The sequence below is a fragment of the Euprymna scolopes genome, chromosome 25, assembly GCF_053919585.1.
Source record: "Euprymna scolopes isolate OS-2025 chromosome 25, ASM5391958v1, whole genome shotgun sequence".
NCBI lineage: Eukaryota > Metazoa > Mollusca > Cephalopoda > Sepiida > Sepiolidae > Euprymna > Euprymna scolopes.
The window spans coordinates 11,109,542-11,123,326 of NC_136506.1; the positions used below are offsets into that span (position 1 = coordinate 11,109,542).

Below are 13,785 nucleotides of genomic sequence, written 5' to 3' on the forward strand. Positions count from 1 at the left end.
ACATTACACAGGTGATGAACAACCACGAGAAAACCACCAACGCAAATGGAACAATAAGAAACGACTATAAAAACGACTTTGCTTAAACCCGGCGCATATCTCTATAAAAACATTATATTAATTGCTTGATCGATTAAACTATTGATGAAAATGTAACATCCTAGAGTTGGTGGTGTGATTGGTTTTAGCAGAAGAGTTTTCAAGAGTGTATAATCGTTCCTCCATAGACAGCACTTAGTATTCTCAAACATTTATTTGTCTGCTATTAACCAGACTCAATGACGCTTAACTTCAGTAATCTTATGAAAACCAGTGTTAACTTGATTTTCCATAAAACAAGAGAAATAAATGTGCAACATTTGGTTTTAAGTGTAATATTTATCTCCCTTAATATATTTGTATCCACATATATATTTCATGACTAAACCGCTTTGTAGATGTGTATGCACCTGTATATTCACAATCATAGTGCTTGCATGTTTGTAGATGTGTGTTTCTATCAACAACATTCATTTCAACCTTTAATGTCTGTGAGTTTGCCAAAGGGAGATAATCTATTTGCTACAATTAAATTTTCCAAAGTACTTTATTCCATATATTTAAGTGTCAATAATTTTATATTAAAAAATAGTTGTACAAAATCTTTAAATAATTTAAATAACATACACGTATAAATTTATCATACGTATATATGTATATAAATATACGTGCTTCTATACATGATTAATTTTTAGTGCTTTTCATCCAATAATTATCAATTTTATCTAATTTCATCTAAGCAAAAATGAGTCGGATTACCTTTGGCAATGTGCGAATATTTAAAAGGTTGGAAGTGTGCTTGTTGACTTATAAATTGATTAATTGATGTACTAGGGAGTGAGAAAACCCAAGTTGAATTCGGCTCAGCTGCTACCCAGAACATCGTAACAGGATGATATGCTTTTGACCAACCAAAAGCTCACCGGGGTGTTGGTGTGGAGTTGCGGACACTGCTGGAATCGTTTCTGCAAGACTGGACAATGGCCTAGGTAAGTTTTGTTTTCATCTCTTTTGTTAACTATGTTTACTAAGTTTTCACTTTATAAGGCAGTCACTACTTAGCAAAGTTCGAAAACCATTCAAGGATAAATGTTAATGAGTGTCAGTCAGTTGGCAAAGCAACACTGTAATGATTGGTGGTGGTGAAAATTGGTAGAATTTGATTATTTAAGAGGGCAGTTCAACAAGCACTTGTTTACATTTGACTTGAAAACGATCATGTTGTAGTCAGTTGGAAAGCAGCCCTGTGGTATAGAGTTCCACCGGTATGTAGTTTTAAGAAAAAAACTTTGTTCATGGAATTTTCGTTTAGTTTTAGGCACAGATAGAGTTAAGGAAATTGTTTGTAGTTGTCGTTTTCTGTCAATGTTTTGCAGACTGAGACCATAGCCCAGTCGAACACTTGCCATGAAAATAATGATAGACCAGAGATAGACTGGAAACGTCTCTTCTGTGAGAGAGAAATTGTGAGGATTATATGCTAGATTTCAAATCCGTTTTTGAAATAAAATAACAAAAAAAAAAAGTGAAGTTTCAGAAACAAGTCAGCTATATCATTTTTTTTGTGATCTTTGGGAATTTGATCAAGTATTTTTTTTTTTTTTTTTTTTTTTTGCATCATTCCAAGTAGGAGTGTCTGCCAATCAGGGGTTATGCCATAGTCCCGATGCTAGTCACTGCGGGTTCACGATGCTATTTGCACATAGTTAGGTGTCGCATACAGTACCTAGTATTTGCAAATGATCATCCATCTAATTCTGGCGAGTTTCTATGTAGTTTAATTTCAGTACCGGTATGTCAACGTGATTATGAAAACAATAGGTCTGATAAATTTGCACTTAGCTTAAATGATTCCATAGTCTAAACGGGCATGCATTAAGGCAATAATGCACACCATTATTTTACTTTTTTTATACAGAGATCTTTGTTGGATAGTTCTTAGCATTTTCTTTAAAAACAAAATATATATATTGACACAGCATTAGCTACTGTGTCCAATTTGTTCTAAAACTCTCGTTTCAAAGTCATTTGCACGAATTAACTTTTTTTTTTTAATGACACCATACAGTTTTTACAAACTTCATAAATGGATAAACGGTATGTGTTGATTTGCACTAATTTCGAATGCTTTCGACTAAGTTCGCCACATCTAAAAGTATCTATTTTACTAAAGATATTTAATTAGTATTCCTGCTCCTATATATTTCCTAGTTCAGCCCAGATCAGGCTGTTTAAGGATACTCACTTCCTGACATAAAATGCACCAATCATTAATGTGCTTGTTTTTCTTTATTCTTCTTTTTGCAAAAATCAATCGTATTCTGCAAAGTCAGAAACAAAAACAATTTTCCTCTACAAAACAACCAAACCAAACACAATGAATAAATAAAGATCTAAAGAAGAATCTTTTACGAAAATAATCTGATTAAGCATCGAATAACCAAAAAATGGTTGGCATCTCGTAAAAAGAAAACAACCAGTCAAACATATTTCAATCATACAAAATACATGCAAGACAAGAGGGTGACAGTAGTAAACATTTTTATTTGTTTGCAGAGGAATCACCAATTATCAAGGCCTGGAGGCCACTCAAAGATAAGGGTTGATGTGTGTACAGTAGTCATTGGTATAATTTGATTATTTAAGGAGACGGTTCAACCAAAATTTGTTTACATTGGATTTGAAGACAACAATATTTTCATCAGCTGGAAAGCAGACCAGTAGAACAATTTCACAAGTGGACAGTTCTAGGAAAGAAGCTTTGTTCATGGAATCCATATTCAGGTTTAGAGTGGGGGAAACGATTGATAGTGGTGTTAGCTAGAAGCATATTGTTTTTTACTCAGGAATCGCCACTTATCAAGGCCCGAAGGCCACTCGAGGATAGGGGTTAATGGGTATACATTAGTCAATGTGATTATAGCGTAGTAAACATAAGTAATGGGAATTTTGTAATTTGATTATTTAGGGGGACGGTTCATCAAGAACTTGTTTACGTTGGACTTGAAGACAATCAGATTGTAGTCCGCTGGAAAGCAGGCAATCGGAAAAGAGGTCTACAGGCGTGCAGTTCTAAGAAAGAAGCTTTGTACATGGAATTGTGAAAGTTTTGCGAGGAGGGGGGGGCCATGGATTGGAGCTCAGATATGTGTCGAGCTCGAACTCCCTCCCTTTCACAGAAAGATTTTCATCAAGTCTACATCTAATGAATTCTAGAACAGTATAATGATCCCACAATTTTTAGTTATATTAGTCTAAGCTAGATTTGAGAGTGGAAGTCTATTATGTAAAAATAACTCTTCTCCTTGAGTGGTTTTTAGACGATGATTAACGGTGACACATTAGTATAAAAAATATAAATTTCCTGCAACTTTCTTTGTTACTTATCTCTTTCTCTCTAATATATATATATATATATATATATATATATAATGTGTATGTATGTGTGTGTGAAAATGTCTGTGTACATTTCCCTACTAAATAACTCTGTCAATTTTCAGTCTACAGACTCGAGATTTGACATAATGGGTATTGAGGTTTGGGTAAATCTTTTTAATCGGTTTTCGGCCAGAAATTTGGTAGTCAAGGGGTCAGAGTTCAACGATTTCACCTTTGAAAACTCTACCAAACTCCTCCACCAATTTTGGGTTTAAACACTTGAAATTTTAAATGTAGGTTACTTGGACATGGATCAAACTTAATAATTTGATTTGAGCCCCCCCCCCCAAATGTTATGGGATCAAAATTGGGGTCAAGTTTTACAAAGTTGATCTCTGTGCTTTCTACCAATATACTCAGCCAATTTCTGGTCTAAACATTTGAAATTTTACATAAAGGGTATTCAGAGATAGGACTAGCTTTTTAATCGGTTTGGGTTCAAAATTTGAGCTGTCAAGGGATCAAAGATCAAAAAATTTGACCTTTGCAGTTTCTAGCAAACTACTTAGCCAATTTTAGATCTAAACATTCTAAATTTATACATAATGGGTATTCAGACATACGGCAAGCATTTTAATCAGTTTTGGGGCGAGAATTTGGCTGCCAAAAGGTCAAAGTTGAAAGAATTGACCTTTGCATATTCTACCAAATTCTCCCGCCAATTTTGGGCCTAAAGACTTTAAATTTTACATGTGAGTAACTTGGACATGGGTAAAACTTTTTGTTTTGATTTGAGACCAAAATAATAAATGTTGAGGGGTCAAAATTGGGGTCAAATTTTTAAAAAATTGACCTCTGCGGTCTTTAGGAAATTACTCAGACAAATTTGGGTCGAAACATTTGAAATCTTACCTAGTGTTTTCACACATAAGGCAGGTTATGAGCAGTACATAGGGCACGAACAAAGCTGGGCTGAACTGCTAGTATATATATATATATATATATATATATATATATATATATATATATATATATGAAATTGTGTTAAATGTGTAAAATGACCTTGGTTTTTTCAAAGGCTTTTTTCTATATCAAACAAAAAACATGCTAAAATGTTTTTTACGAATTTGGGATTGAGTTATATTTGCAAAAAATTCAATTTTATTTCTTTTAAGGATCTGTAATTTGTGATTAACTCACCAAGATTGGTATCTTTTGCTAACTTTCTATCTATCACTTTTACTCTGACTTACTCGACTCTTATTTAATGTCTGAACTTAATTCCAGCTTCAATATATTTAGTTAGGTAATTTGAAAGCTTAATGCTTCTTTGTGTCCAAGAATTTTTCTTTCTTTTCTAAGATCTCATTCCTTTAATTAGATCATTATTTTTTTGTTTTACGAGATATCATTTCATTTTTAATAGATAATTATCTTTTACGAGATTTCATTCCATATTTTATTAGATCATTATTTCTTTTGGGAAATATTAATCCTTTTATCAGATCAATACTTATGAGATATCATTCCTGCGTTTAGTGGATCGTTATCTTTTTTTTATGAGATATTACTTCTTATTTTATTAGATAAATATTTCTTTTATATAAAATACTCCGTGTTTATTGGATCATGGTAATTCCTTGGAGAAGATGCATAATACATCAACCTGAAGCGTTGACATATCCTGTTCACTCTTAAATTATATAATCAAAATTATTACTAGTTTTCTACCCACTCCTCGTTAGCATGATAGAAGTGTTAATATCAAGAATGTCAAATTTCGAAAATTTATGAATTTTTCAGATGAAGATCGATAATTTATATTTCAATGACTGTTCCCATCTTAAGTGTTATTTTCACAACGTTTCGACCAATGTAACCTCCAACCTTTTTTTAGGTGTCTTCTGGTGAATCTTTCTTTCAAACTTGGAAATTTGCATGAAATTTTGAACGTGACCCATTATTTAATCCACAGAAAGGGGTAGCAGGCTCTCGTTCCATCAATCATGATAAGTTAGAAGTCTGAAATTATGTGCTATTCTATTTTAAATATCACCCGCACTGAGGATTGAACCTTCACCTTCAAAATTATTTTGTATTATATCTGCTTCTTGTGCTGGAATAGTACAGTACCTGGGTATATCAATTTCCACATTTACCTAGCTTCTACGGCTTTAAAACTAAGACAAAGCAAAAATATTTGCATGATACAGTAAATACCTGTGATGAATTTATTAACATATTCTTTTTATTGGGAAAATACATAAGAGATTAGGGCCCATAGTGCAGTGGTTAGAGTACTTGGAAGACTCAAGTTGTAAAGGTGACCTTCGTCTGGGAGTTAAAGGTTCAATTCTTAGTGTTGGCGACCGAAAATACTTGTGAATTACCTTAAAACCTCTATCCAATTATGGCTGATTAAAGAAGAGCATGCTACTCCAGACAAATAAAGGTTTGTTTTTTTTTTCAAAATTCTATGCAGATTTTCAAGTGTTGGAGATTACATCAAACGAAACGTTGTGAAAATGACACTCCACAACCAATTTTCATCTCCAAAATTTAGAAATGTAATTACGTTTTTGTGTGTACAGTCAAACTTCAAAAACATAACTTTTAATTGCATTCAAACATCAAAATCTGACATAATTTTTAATTATAATTTCAGGAAAAACTTATTGCTTATATGTTCTCTGAATGTATAACATATTCGCAATCATGTTTCAACATTACACTGACATTGTTAGAATATATAGATTTGCATAAAGATTTTAATGTGCATGTTAGCGTGGCAGTTTTTCTGTGCAGGGTTATCATGAAAGTTTTTTGCATTTGGGGTTGTTTGTGGAGGGTTGTTTGTATTTCAGGTTGTTTGTGGAAGGTTTTTTGTGTTCCGGATTGTTCGTGGAAGGTATTTTGTGTTCTGGATTGTTTGTGGAAGGTTTTTTGTGTTCCGGATTGTTTGTAGAAGTTTTTTTTGTGTTCCGAATTGTTTATGGCAGGTTTTTTTGTGTTCTGGATTGTTTGTGGAAGGTTTTGTGTTCCGGATTGTTTGTGACAGGTTTTTTGTGTTCCGGATTGTTTGTGACAGGTTTCTTGTGTTCCGGATTGTTTGTGACAGGTTTCTTGTGTTCCGGATTGTTTGTGACAGGTTTCTTGTGTTCCGGATTGTTTGTGACAGGGTTTTTGTGTTCCGGATTGTTTGTGACAGGATTTTTTATTCCGGATTGTTTGTGACAGGTTTTTGTGTTCGGGTTGTTTGAGGAACGTTATTTTGTGTTCAGAGTTGTTGGTGTTTGGGTCGGCATATATAGTTTTCATGTACCGGTTATCATGGAAAATTTTAATGTGCAACTCTTTTATTAAAAGTTTTTATATGCAAGTTTGCCTGCAATCGCTTTTATGCAAATCTCCTGAAATATTTTGATATAGGGTTGCTTATAATATACTGGCTTTTATGAAAGGTTTACATTTGTTAGATGTTAAATGTTTAAATTATATTATTTATTATTTAATATTTATTTATATTGATAAGCTTTTTAAAAACTTACTTCAACCAAGTTGACAAAGCTGCTAACAATTAAGTCACCAACTCAACTTTACTCAAATAAGAAACGAAATAGGTAAAGAATATATTTTATATCCAAAGTTTTTAGTTTTTACCAATTCTCTCCTGTCTTTTGGCAAGGGTGTGGTTTCTATTTTCTGTCTACGTTCCTGTTCCTGTCGTGATTTTTCCATTATTGAGAAGAGCCAAAAGCATCTTAATTAACCACTTGTCTTGCCTCTAGCTGGATAATTAATGAACCAACTTGTATATAATTATATCTCTTTCGTTCTCTTACGTAATTGCATCTGTATTATTGTGAGGTTGTTAGGCTTTGAACAAAAGAAAAAGAATCCACTGCAATGCTTTATTTGCATTCATTGTAGATTATGTCATAAAGTTAAATGAATATCAAGCCATGAAAGAGAAATTTCCCTATGATAAAATATTTATATTAATTGGTCAAAATAATTATCCTTACCAAATATGGTTTGGATCCAAACGAAGGATAATGCTGAATGAGCATAAAAACAATGCTTTTGCTTTCTACAAGGTGGATCAATGAAAGTGTCCCCCCTAAAGAAAACAATACTACAGTTATCTTTTTAAACTTTAATTGAGAAAAAAAATCAATTCAGGAAACTTGATTATGTAGTAGAGTTGACATTTATTCAATGTAGACACCTTCAGCCCCAACCACTGCACCGATGGAGGTCTGGAACCAGGAACCTGCCTTTTTCACAAGCTTCGGCAAATACTCGGCAGATGGTGGCGATTAGACTGGCTTTAGTGTTGTGGGAGGTCATGTTGGTGATGTTCTCGACATATAACCAAACGAAGAAGTTCAGCGGGTTCAAATCGGGAGAAGATCAGGTACCAGCGAGAGAAGGGCACAAAGTTGTAGCACTCCTTCTGAAGCCAAGCTTGGGTTTCTTTGAACTTATTGGCTGGTGCTGACTCCTGCTGCCACAACCAGGATCTGCCAGTGGCCACCTATTGCACCAGGGGATCACCATACTCTTTAGCACATCTAGATATACTTTAGTGTTGACTTTCAAGCCGACCTTCAGAGATGTGAAGTGGCATGATGTGACCCTCACTCGAAACCACACCAACGATCATAACCATAGCTGAAAACTTTTTCATCATCCTGGGCATTACTCTGTTATTTGCGACAATCCACTGATACATTTTGAGGGTGCTGGCAATAGTTGTCATAATTTGGATCGGTAAAGAGCATGAGTTGTACAGTGGCGCATCTCTCTTTTTGCTCATTAAACATTGTGTCACTTTCAGAAATGATAAAAGGATCTTATTGCTCTTGGAATTTGTACACAACTGGTCTTCAACAAAAAAAATGAAAACCAGTTTTCATCTAACGGAAATGGAATCGTGCCATCTTTTCTAGGGCGACACTTTTATCGTTTCCCTCCTGTAGAAAAGGATAAAAATGCTGCAGTAAAAAATTTAACATTCCTCAAAGGAATCCAGATTATAAGACCTGGAAAAATGTAAAAAAGTTATTTACTTGATTTATTGGCATATTTATGCTGGTCATTTACCACACGTCTCTCTCTCTAAGCCAGGATCTAAAAGTCTCCAACCTAATAGATCCCGCACTATCAACCAATCTCCAACCTCTGTCCCATCGCCCCATTGTTGTCTCTCTGTGCTTGTTTTACAAATACGTCAATTGAATTTGGTCTGAACTCAAAGCACTTGTACCCTTGCGACATATATATTCCTGACTTACCAGACAATCGGCAAAATCCCACCACATCACTGTTAAGGTTCATAGATGCTGGAAAGCTTACTACTTTGATAGTTTCTTTGTTTGGACTACTAGACTTTGAAATTACTTTCTGCTTCCCTGACTGTACTGGCTTGCAGAAGTTTAAATGTAATGTGAACAGACATTTCACTATTCAATTCCCAACAATCTTCTGTTCGTCATGATCCCAGATAGTAACTCTTTATATCCAGGTGTCAATATGCCTTGTTTGAAATGAAAAGGTGTAACCCCCCCCCCTCAAAAAAAACATGAAGTTTTGTTTAATAGTGATTAGCATACATTACACCACAGTTCTAAGTGTGCAACTAGCCAGCTCCCTGAATAAGGTGGGAGGACTACGGTCGCTGATTACTCTCAACCTGCACATTAATAAAAAAGGTATATGCATTAATTAGTAATTAGCAATAGAAATATTATTCAAATCTTAGAGAATAATATCGACAAGCAAGAAGATAGGTAAAGCCGGAGTTCGACGAGATTATTGGCCAAGCTGTTGTTAGATAAAGAGTTTTGTAACGCTTGAATTATGCGTGTTAGAATAAACATTATTTCACAGCTGTAGTCTTATATAGATCCCAAACATATCTACCATTGAAACGGAAGGCTAAGATTAAAGAACGGTTTATACATTTATTTAAAATTATGAAAGTTCCGGTGATTCATCAGAGAGTGCTAGTAGATGCTTATGTTTTAGTAAAGATTCCTGTCAGTGCCTGTACATTTGAGAGTCGAATATGTCGGAATTAATGTAACAGTTAATAATCAAATGAAAGTGTTAATTTCTAGAAGCGCATCAGTTACCATATGTAATAGCTGTGGGTTTATAATCTCATGGAAACTAAATTTAGAGGAGAAAAATCGAGATCATTCCATGTAGAAGATATAGATTATGAAAGACAAAATGTGCATTATACAGAAGAATAAAAAAAAAATATTTAGTTCTTTCTTTACCTATATTGATACGTAGGGAAGGGGCCTAGATTATTTATTATCGTGGTAGCCTCATGTGAAAAGTTCAATTCTTAAAACTCTGTTATGTTTTGAGGGGAACAATCACGGTTCTCTGAACTATTGCTACACTATCCCTTTGATTACTGTACATACAATAACCCTTATCCCTGAGTGGCCATTGGGCCTTGATAAGTGGTGAACTCCATGTAAAAAAAAAAACCCAAAAAAAACTAGTTGACAACCAATAACGTAATGGAACACGCGGCCGCAGCCGAGATTGAATTCATTACACGAGTTTGTAGTGTAATTCAAATCTTGTCCATAGTTGAATAGTTGATGCTTTGCCAGGACTATCAAGGGTAATCTTAACGTGACGCTATCACTAGATGGGGTTTCTACCACGGCTTAAGAGAGTCCCATGCCCCCTTGAGAGAAGGATAGACCATGCCAGTTTCTCAACATTGTGTTTTACCACGGGCCACTAGAATCGGCTCCATGCGGGCGAAAATGGTTGTAAAACAGTTCAAGCAAGATTTTAGGTAAAACTTGGGTTGGATGAGCTTGTTGGCAAACCTGATAGGCCCTGAACTGGCATCTAAGCTTCGGCCTCTGTCCCATCGACGAAATGTTGCATCCCTCTGCCTGTTCTACAAGTATTTTAGTGGTGAATGCTCTGACGAACTGCAATCACTTGTGCCCCCACGACGTGAGCACCCTCGACAAACCTTACAGGCTGCTAAATCCCACCCCCACACTGTAGAGACCCCTAGATGTAAAAGATCTTTCTACTCCAATAGTTTCTTCCCCAGAACCGCTAGACTATAAATAAAATGAAGCACTCAAACAACTGATCATATTTGCCTGTCTTTATTCTCTTTTCATTTTTCATGATCGTATTTTTCCAGGCCTCTGCTTCCCCAACAGTACTGACGTGTAGAAGTTCAAGTGTAATGTGAACCGACATCTGTTTGCCCAAATCCCTACATAGTACCCCAGTAGTTGTTGCCCCTGATAGTAGCCCTCTACACCAAAGTGGCAATTTGCCTTGTTTGGGGTGAAAATGTAAAAAAAAAAAAAAAAAAAAAAAAAAAAATCATGAGAGAATTTGTAAAGCGATTGCTATTGCTTATGTTTGCATTCCATCTCTTGATCTGGTTTCATTTTTGTTTTAATTATTATTGCTTGGTTTTAGACCCCCCCCCTTACATCCATTGCACGACCTCAGCTCTTGGTTCCTTTCATTGATCGCTCGGCTTCAGCTCTACCTGCTCAGCTTAGGCTCGTCCTTCTCATCTGTTATTTAATGACTGGATTATATTTTTGCTTCTCCTTTCATTTTATTTCGTTTCTTAACATCTTTTCCACTCTTTTCTTTCACATTTTCTTCTCTCTCTTTCTCTTTCTGTCTCTTACAGACACCCACCCACACACACACACACACACACACACAATAAAATGAAGCACTTAAACAACTGATCATATTTTCCTGTCTTTATTCTCTTTTCATTTTTCATGATCGTATTTTTATTCCCGATAATTTTTTTTTCGCAATTGTTCTCTCCACTTTCATTAAACGCGATTAAAGATAAAATTGATTTCGAAGATTCAAGGAAATACCTATGAGGTACTTGACAGGAGCCAGATCGCTTTTCTGTAATGTTTTTTTTTTATAGAAATACTTGCTGTTTTTTGGACGCAACTGTTTTTGTTTGTTTGTTTGTTTGTTTGTTTTCTTTGCGTTTTATGTTGTAAGTTAAACGAGAAATGCACAATAAAGTTCGACCTTAAAACTACATTTCCAACTGCAGGGAATTATGGATTTACTAGATTTATTTAGTGAATTATGACTAAGCGAGTATGTTAGGAAAACCAGAGGTAAGCGTCATTGTTGGTAAACAGAGTAGGCGAGGATGTTGATAAATTCAGGGACAGAAAAAGATGTTGTTAAAGCCAGGGGTGAGCAAGGATGTTGGGAACTCCAGAGGTGGTGAGAATGTTGGTAAATCAATGGGTAGAGTAGGTGAGGATGTTGATAAATCGCGAATAGTTGAGGACGTTGATAAATCCAGAGTAATTGAAGACGTTGATTGGTAGTTTGTTATAAGTTTTTGTTTTATGGCATATCAACACTTTTCAGATTATTTAATGCCGAATCCAATGATTTTGAAGAAACATCTGTTTAATAGATTTAATTTTTTTTTCAAGTCGGTTTCTATTCAATCCATAGTTGGGACCCTAACAGGTACTACCATTCCGAGTTAGAGTGGACCAGGGAGCAATGGAATTAAGAGGTGCTTCACACTCCCCAAAGCCCTCAAGCTGGGCCTCACCATCGGATATAGTTTCAGGTCATATCCAGGGCGTTGATAAATGCAGAGTTGTTGAGGGCGTTGATAAAGTGAAAAGTGGGCGAGGAGTTAAAAGTACATGGAATAAGTTAAAAAAAAAAAAAATAAGAAAAAAGACAAGAAAAAAAATAATTCATCAGTTGAAAAAATAAGTTCAAGGAACTTATTTTTTTCAACTGATGAATTATCACTTAGCAAAGTCAAAAGTGACTAGAGGATGAAGAGTAACACTACCGTCAATTAAATGATGAGTAATACTATAAAATGGGAGTACAATGATCTGTAGAATGGGCAAAACTTGATTACATAAGAGGACGGTTCCATCAGTATTTGTTTACATTTACTTGAAGACAACCGTGTTCTTACTGACAGAGAAGCAAACTCAAGGTATTGTGTTCCACAAAGGGGAAGTTCTTGAAAAAAAACTGTTTATAGAATTTTCATTTGATTTCAGGTACATGGAGAAAAAAGTTAAGTCATATGCAGCGATGGTCGCAAGATGAGATTTCATGTTGTTCAGGTAGAATCAGGAATTGTAGCTCTGTCATTACTAACAAGCAGTGTGTTCTTGCTGTCAACATTGGCAAGAGTCTGTCTGGCGTGTGCACAGTTGTTACATATTGGCTGGGCACTGCATATAAAATTATTTATGTTAATGTTTTAATAGAAGAGAATGTTAGAACACTAGCAATAATTTAAAATGGTTTGACCTCTTGAGTTTTACGTAGAGGTTACTTAAAATGGCGTGGGCTTAGAGTAAAGTTTGAAAAACATGTATGACTTTTTAGTCAAGATCAGGAGAGAGAGAGAGAGAGAGAGAGAGAGAGCGCACATGCAGTCGGAGACAAAAAACAAAGACGAACACAGAATTGGAAGAAAAGAAAGGGAAAAGTTTCATTGTGATTCAAGCAATTTTTTATGACAAGGAAGGAAAATGAAATGCTTTCCTTCAACCCGCAGAAACTATTATCCCTAAGGAAATAGCCTGTCGTCAAGAAACCACGTTGCCTCCCCCCCCCCAAGTGTAACCCATAACCCCCCTCACACACAAACACACAATAAGTGTTAAATAAAAAAAATAGTAACTTTTATGAATTTATTACGGTAGGTTGTTTATTTATTTCTTTGTTTTTTGTATTGACTTTTTTTTGCTCGGTATAATACGGTGGTTTTCTACGTCTGCCGGGCGTTGCCGAGCGAGACTGACGGAAAAACCGGATTTAAACTGCAGAAGTACCTAAAATTTTGACAATAGGTATTGGATAATAAATTAATGAAAACTCTCTAAATGTTGGTTTCTTTCAAGTATATTAAATGTATTTTAAAGTGGTTTGGCATAGTTACAACCTCCTATTTGTAAAATTCAAATTGATCAGATTTGCATTAAATTCGTCCATTAATATTAAAAATCAATTGAACAAGTTTACCTGAATTTCAGTGTCTTTAAAACCTTTTCAAGGTAAGTTTTAAATTTGAGACATCTTAGAATCCAAATCATGCAATCGTGAATTTTGAATAAAATTAGAAAAAGGATTCTAGACATAAAATTTATTTGGATTTAAATGTCAGAAAAAAATGTATATATATATTATACACAACTGTGTAAAATTGTTTGGTTAAGGAGAGTTAGGTTGGTATCAAAGTGTTGTATCTGTTCTGATGCTACACTAAGTTAATTTGTCCTTAGTCAGTGAAAGGGAAACCCTTCTAGACTAAGGCATTTTTTTCACTAA

General features: G+C 34.9%; 1 long non-coding RNA gene across 5 annotated transcripts in view; it reads left to right on the forward strand.

The window, feature by feature from the left end:
• LOC145247278 (uncharacterized) overlaps nt 1–13,785 on the forward strand; it is a 1,304,641-nt gene that overhangs the window by 1,107,798 nt on the left and 183,058 nt on the right. For all 5 annotated transcript variants that reach the window (XR_013863231.1, XR_013863233.1, XR_013863232.1 and 2 more), the window contains one exon: nt 874–1,028. This is a non-coding gene — a long non-coding RNA (uncharacterized LOC145247278). The remainder of the gene's footprint in view (nt 1–873; nt 1,029–13,785) is intronic.